Below are 8444 nucleotides of genomic sequence, written 5' to 3'. Positions count from 1 at the left end.
TGTTTCTTATGCAGGGCCGAGCATGCCAATTAGCAATTGGTTCGGTTTCAAACATTGTTGCATCAGGTACACTCATTGAAAGAGAGGCAGGCAACAACTTCCAAGTTATGATTACGAGTGTTCTTAAGCCAACCTGTCCTCTCCCTTTTGCATATCCTGATTTGGACATGTACATAGTTGCTCAGGCCATTGGGACGCCAATAGCGTGGCCTAAGGATTTTGTCATTATATCTGAAGATGTAACTCATGAGGTGATGCCATGTTTTTACATAATTATCTTTACAATTCTATATTTGTTTGTAATTTTTTTAATTGTTGATATAATTGTATACAGACTCCCTCTACAAGTAGGACCAGATCACAACGACCAAGAGCTCCATCAACACAACAACCTCGAGAAAGAAGACGACAACAAACTCCTCCAACACAATTGGCCCAAACTCCATTGGAACGATTACAGAATATCGTATCTCATTGGGATGATGGCGAGTGTGTCAATCTAGGCATAGAGTCTGAAGTTTTTGATCAGGATATGTCTCACTGTTATATATTTAAGGATGACATACTTTAGTTTGCTCGAAAGGAGAAGATTGGACAAGCAGTACTCGTCAGCTACATGAGGTATATATCTGACAAATAAGTTTGTTCATTTAATTTTCTAATTTGATTTATTCATTCATATAACAATTTTTCATATTTTTGTATTAGGTTCATTTACAGATATGTGGTACAACAAGGTCGCCAAAATAAGTTCTTATTTGTCAATCCTAATATCGTCGCCACTCAAGGGAGTTCATTCGACGATCGTGTTCAGAATCTGTTCAGACGTTGCAATGACGTAAAATCAAAAGAACAAGTTATGCTTGTCCCTTGGAACCATGGGTAAGTTTAAAAACTTGTCATTTTTCCGACCCATATCAATAATTTCTTTGTTTAACATTTGAGCTATAATTTTTTTGTTTTTCTTATACAGTGAACATTGGATGTTGCTTATTTTGGCACCATATGCATATCATGTTTATTGTTGTCATCCGGTGAATTCAGAGCTAAATAACCGTGAGGAGATTGTATCAGTGATCGTCAGCGCTTTCAATCTTTTTTTCTCTATGAATCTTCCTGATGTCGAGATCCCTGATACTCTACGCATTAAGCAACCTCAAGTAAGTAACTTTAGCAGAAATTTTTGAACATTTATAATAATTAAGTAGAATAATATGTATGCATTTTTTAAAAAGTTTCAATTTAATAATAAATTACTCATATTTTTAAATAATTAGTGTCCACACCAACCGGACAATGTGGCATGTGGATACTACTTAATGAGGATGTTGAAGGATTTGATTGAGCATGCGAGTCCTGGGCATTACTTGAGAACGGTATTATTAATTAAAATTTACAAATTATTTTTGAAACTATAAATGTAATCAAATAATTAATTAATATATTTTACTTTATATTTCTTGCAGCTAACAAGCACATCATATACAGAGGCACAAATTGATGAGTTGCGACAAGAATGGGCGACATATATGTTGCCGATAATCCAAAGTTACCGACCTCGTTGATAGATTTTTTTTTTTTTTTTTTTAACTCTTTCTTCATACACAATGCAATATTTGTTCATTTTGAATATTTCTGACAAATATTGTATTTCTTGTATATATCTAACAAATATATTTTTTTCTTCCAATTTAATTGATTATTAAATTAATTTAAATTTATATTAAAATAATTTAAATTTAAATTAATATTATTTAAATTTAATTAATTTAATAATATTAAATTAATTAATATTAATTATTCAATTTAAATTAATAATATTAATTATAAATTTATTTAATTTATTTTTTTTAAATGTGGGAGACTTTCAATGTCTCCCATTAGGAGAGGTGGGAGACTTTCAATGTCTCCCAATGGGAGAGGTGGGAGACTTCCCATGTCTCCCAATGGGAGAGGTGGAAAGTCAACATTTGACTTTCCACCTCTCCCATTGGGAGACGTGGGAAGTCACTCACCTCTCCCAATGGGAGACGTGGGATGTCTCCTAGGGACTTCCCACGTCTCCCATTGGGAGAGGTGAGTGACTTCCCACGTCTCCCAATGGGAGAGGTGGAAATTCAACGTTTGACTTTCCACCTCTCCCAGTGGGAGACGTGGGAAGTGAGGCACGTCTCCCAACGGGAGACGTGGGATATATACCTACAATGACCCTAGCAACAACGTCTCACTAAGTGGGAGACGTTGTAGACTTCCAATGTCTCCCAATTAAAGTCATAAAACATCTATTTTGTTGTAGTAAAAGTAGCCTAAGTATTAAATTTACGTTGAAATGAATATTTTCCTAAAGAAATGTATAATGAATTAATCATTTGGTTAATAAAGTTATATAAGGAAAATTGTAATGGTTGTGATTAATTTAAGGAAAGTTTATTATTTATTAAATCAAATAAAATAAGTTATTTATAATAATAAATAATATGTTTTGGGTGTATTATTTTATCTCTAATAAAGTTGATATTATTTTATTCTATTAGTATACATGTGTAAAGTGCCCATAAATATTTGTCTACCCTCACCCTACAATAAATCTTAATTTAGTGGGTAATATGGGTAGAGCATCACGGGTAAATGACTTTTTGAATAAAATTCCTACCACCACAAAATTCAAATTTCGTAGTGACAAGTGAAGAAAAAAAATAGAAATAAAAAATAATTACATCCTTCATAATACTAAATGTTATAACATAATTATAGTATTATTAATATTAATTAGGAAAATTTGGGGAGAAAATTAGTAAGTGGTCTAAAATTTTTAACATAATCATTAAGTAATTTGTTTGGTGGCAAAAATCAATATGTAGTCTAAAATGTTACACATAAGTCACTAATAAATATTTTTTTGCGACAAAAGTCTATAATAGTCTGAAATGATGCACTTAACTAACTAAGTAGTCTTTTATGCAAAAGTTATATTTTACACTAATATTGTTTTAATTTTAATTAATTAATAAATATCTAAAAAAATGTTTCTAACTTCAAAAAATCATTTAAAATTTGTTTTAAAAAAAAGAATTTAAAAGTTTTAAATATTATTTAATTTTAATTAAACTAAGTTTAAGAAAACTATACAACTTAAAGTGAATTAAAACTTAGTTTAATTAAAATTAAATAATTTTTTCATGTTAAACCATTTAGTACTTACCGATTTTTGCCATAAAAAAAACTACTTAATGAGTTAAGTGCAACCTTTTAGATTACTTACTGATTTTCGCCTCAAATTTCCCTATATATTAATTATGCTACCATTTTTTAACACATTTATCACTTATATATAAAATATATTGTTTTGAAAAATTATTTATATCTATAGTTATTGTTTCATTTTTTATTTTATGTTTTTGTTGTGGGAGGCAATGAATTTTAAATATATATATATATATGCATATATAATTTTTATGATAAACTAATAAAGTATAACTAGAAAACTAAAATAAAATTAAAGGTAAATAGGATTTCCTCTGAACTAATTCTTGTAGAGTTTTGTTCCCTAAACCATTTTGCATGACAAAATCTTCCTATTTCTTTCCCTCTATGAACTATAGCAACCATAGCAAAACGTTCCCCTTCTATTGTATTCCATTATGAATTTTTAAACAGTTTGATGATGTAGCAATGATGTGACATTAGTGTGGCTCAATTTAATAGTCTATGTGAAAAATCCATGCATAGATAGTGGTCTAATGACAAATTCTGGGATTATATATCTGTATTTTCTTGGAGGTAATATTTGTATGTTTAGAGCTAATAAACGTAATTTTAGCTAGCTTCAGTTAGCTAAATAGACCATCCCACACTAACTATATTTGAGGCTTATGGCCACATCAACAAACTGTTAAAAGAAAAAGATATTTGCAGCGAAAGTACCCAAATTATACAAAATGTTGCACTAAGTACCAAAGTTTTTTTACGGCAAATGTACCAAAGTTTAACTTTTACTTGTACCGTTAGTACCCGCCATTACCATCTAACAACGAAGTTAACGACGAGCACTAACAGTGCAAGTAAAAGTTGAACTTGGGTACTTTTGCCACTACAACAGAAAGGAGTATTAGAGGCGGAGGCTTCCGCCGGTAATAATAGGGCATTCCGCCGGTAATACTCGGTCGGTGATTAGGGGTATTACCGGCGGACTGGCACCCCGCTGGTATTCTATTAATACTGGCGGATTAATAGGGGCGGGACTCCGCCGGTATAAAAGATTTGACTTATTTAATACCAGCAGTCCAGCCCCTAGTAATTTGCCGCTAATAAATAAACATAATTTAAGGAACAAAAAAATAAAATAATAACACCATTAAAATAGGAAACAACTTATAAAAACATAAACAAAATTGAAAAAATATGAAATCCATAAACAAATTCCATTAAAATAATTTATTAAACAACACAATAAATTTAAGAACATCATAAATCTGAAATATGTGAAATCAGAAACATATACAATAAAAAAAATTCATAAAACAACATAACAAACTTAAGAACATCAAAAATCTGAAAACTGTCATGAAATCCATGCCTTGTTCAAACCCCATCAGTGGCCAAACTCTCTACCATGGTCAAACCCACGAACCTCACAGCCCCACTATGAACCACCACTACCTAAATATTAGAAAAACCAGTTAGAGAGAGATAGGTAGAGTGTGTGTGAAAGAGAGATATAAAGATAGACTTACCATGTGTATGGCCCTCACACACCTCGACCCCAACCATGGCCCAATGCACACCCAGAGGCCCTTAGCTTCGTCGACACTAAAGGCCACCACATTGGCTCCAGAGGGTGCCGCCACCAGCAAGACACAAAGAGTGACAAAGAGAGCGAGAACGAAAGAGAGTACAAGTGAGAGTCACAGAGAGAGTGAGGGAGGTCTCAGACAGAGGGGCGGTGGTGGTGCTCGGACAGAGGGGTGGTGGTGGTGCTCGGACAAAGGGGAGGACTGAGAGAAGAGTGCGTTTGAGAGAGGAGTGCGTCTGAGAGAGGGAGAGAAGAGAAATGAGAGGGACGGACGAAACGATGTGCAAATTTTTTAATATGTAAGATTATTAGAGGCGGGGACCCGCCGCTATTAATATTATCCCGCCGGTAATAAACTATTAGCTGCGGGACCCGCCGCTATTAATATATCCCGCCGGTAATAGTCTTATTATCGACGGATATTACCCGCCGCTATTAATATATCCCGCTGGTAATAGTCTTATTACCGACGGATATTTACCCGCCGCTAATAGTATTAGCGGCGGATACTCCGCCTCTACTAAGGGAAAATACCTGCCGCTAATAATTTTGAAACTTAATACCCTTTCGTTTCTCGGGCATTGTATTAGTAGTGAACTACCCCGCTGCTAATAATTGGTAAGTCTGCCACTAATAAAAAAAATATTTTTTTTATTAATTTCCACATTATTAGCGGCGGTCCCAGTAGTCCGCCGCTAATAACCCGTATATTACCGGCGGACTAAGTCCGCCTCTAATTGTTCCGTCTTTAATTTTAGACTTTCTTGTAGTGTGCCGCAAAAAAAATTGGGTACTTAAGTGCAATATTTTGTATAACTTATGTACTTTAGCTGGAAATATAATTCTTTTAGCCTTAAATATGATTTTTTTTCATTAACTTTTATTATAAATAACTTATAAATTTACAATCTAAAATGAAATAACAAACCATTAAAATCAAAAGAAAGATGCTTAAAATATTTTTTATTTTATTTCAAACAATGTGAAAGTTTTATTTTATTTATAAAAATTGATTCATTTTTACCAATTTTTTAAAACAAAGTTAAAATGTTGACATTGATTTTTATCCTAAAATATTAATTTGATACAATTAAAATAAAAAATTCATTTTTATCATCTTTTAAAATAAAATAAAATAAAAATTGGATATATTTTTTTAATGGTTTATTATTCTATTTGAAATTATGAATTTATAAATAAAAAAATGATATTCGCGGTTAAAGTACCCAAGTTGTTTGAATTTGCACTTAAGTGCCCAAGTTTTTTTTTTTTTGCAGTTAAAGTACTCAAGTTCACATTTTACTTGCATCGTTAGTACCCACCGTTAACTTTGCCGTTAGATGGTAACGTCGGGTGCTAACCGTGTAAGTAAAAATTGAACTTAAGTACTTTTGTCGTCAAAAAAATAACTGGGGTACTTAAGTTCAACATTTTGTATAATTTGGGTACTTTCGCCGCAAACATCCTTAAAAAATAAACGAAATGCAATAGAAGAGGCATGTTTGAAATGATTTCTATAATTTAGGGTGAATTTTCACGATGCAAAAAAGTTCGAGAGCAAGATTCTACAATAGCTATAATTTGAGGGGGGTTGGGACCTAATGTCCTAAAATTAATTTTAAAAATAAAAAGAGAAAAAAACTATTTAAGAAATTGACTACAAAATGCTTTTAATTTGAAATGAGATTTGAATAACAAAAATAGAAATGGAATAAGAGTTACATTTTTATATTATAAAAAAATTCTAATAATATTAAATGATAACATCTATTGTTTATTAGACTACATTGTTGTTAACTGTGACTATTAAAATTTCATGCTGAAAAATTGTTTATCTACCACAAGAAAACAAACATTCCCTATTATAACCACCTATACATCATTACTCTTCTTTGTTTTTTTTAAAAAAAATCATTACTCTTTTTGGATAGTCAAGATTTTCACATAATGATAGTACTCAAAATCAAGCATATATTCGACCTAGCTCTATATCTTTCTATTTATATATATAATGAAAAATGATTAGGTAGAGCTGATAGATTCTTTTATTATTTTCGGATAAATTATAATTTTCGTTCTTTTACATAATAGTAAATGTAGTTAAAGAGATTTCGAACAAATTTTGAATAAATTTCAAATAATTAATTAAGATTGCTGAAAAAATTCAAAGAGCTTTTTATATACGTTTATAAATATTGAAATAAACATTCATCCAACAAATTATTTGAATCATAATTTTGATATTCTAAATTATTTAAAATTTTATAAGAGATTATCTGTAATTACATTAAAAATCATTAGTAAAATAAATTGTAGCTTATCAACATAAAAAAAAATACTAAAAGTAATTATAAACAGCGATTAAAAACAATCAATGCTACAGTGCTAACCACAAAAAAAAAAAATATGTTTGCGTAAATATGAAGAAAAATTATTAATTATCATTATATGCCGATAAACAAAATTAATGGCATCGTACAGCATCAGCATCATCATGGATAATCATCATCATTACTTTAATAGAATTACGGGATATTTACATTAGTCATTACATTTTTTTTACTACACTATTAATACCGAAAAACTTATTTATATTATAACATGTTGTAACATAAATCCAAATCAATCCATATATATTTCATTTTTTAGAATATTTCATTTCTTAAATTTATTTGGGAATGTATTTAATATTTCTTTTTACATATAACTATTGACTAAATGACTACTAATTTATATATATTTCAAAGATCAATTCACTCGTTTATTCTCAACAAAAAGTCTTTCTTGTCGGAAAATAGATATTACTCACGGTGCAGAAGCACACTTAACCCAATTTGCAGAAGCACACTTAACCCATTTTGCTCTCATGAAAAGTGACCAAGACCCCTCTCCTCCTAGTGTTAAAATTGTGACTGTCATTGCAAGGAAGAAGAAGGCTAACAATGGTCATGTACTTGATACACCATCGATCAAGGTTGCGTTTATCTTATTGTTGCTTAAAAATTAAATCTTCTTCTTCTTTTTTTCTTTTTTTATCTACTCGTTTATTTTTGTATATTTATTACTTTTGAATTGTCTATTATTATGACTTATATTAGTATATTTATTACTTTTTCGTTTAGTTTTTGTTCTTCATTAGCCATTATAATTTTGTTGAATTGAGCTTGAGTAAATTTATTGTTTATTAGTTTTTTTTTTTTAAATCATGGTGCTTTTGTTTATCTTTTTCATCTTTTGATGTTTTTATATGTTTTTTGATTCATTCCATGAATTGACACGTATTAGATATATATATATTTCAGTTGTATAGTTTCTGTCTTCTTTTATTTTTCGTTAGTTGCGTGAGTTTGTTGCAACTGTTTCAGTAACTGTTTCAGCTATATATACATAGCTCAGCCTCTGTAATCATACCATTCGATCAATACAAAATCTCTTTTTCTTTTCCGCATTATGGTATCAGAGCCGGAAGGATAAGCCTTCCTTTCGATCCCTCTTCTTCTCCGACGATCCTTCTCCTTCTCCGCCGATCTTCTCTGCCGTTTTCTCTGTTGTTCGTACACTCTTCTCCGGCAACACGTCTTCGAATATGTCTAACACCGGTCAATCCACATCTCCACCAGATGACCGTGATACATCCGCCATTGATGACTCT

Source organism: Humulus lupulus, chromosome 4 (assembly GCF_963169125.1).
Source record: "Humulus lupulus chromosome 4, drHumLupu1.1, whole genome shotgun sequence".
NCBI classification, from domain to species: domain Eukaryota; kingdom Viridiplantae; phylum Streptophyta; class Magnoliopsida; order Rosales; family Cannabaceae; genus Humulus; species Humulus lupulus.
This window is presented reverse-complemented; position numbering follows the sequence as displayed.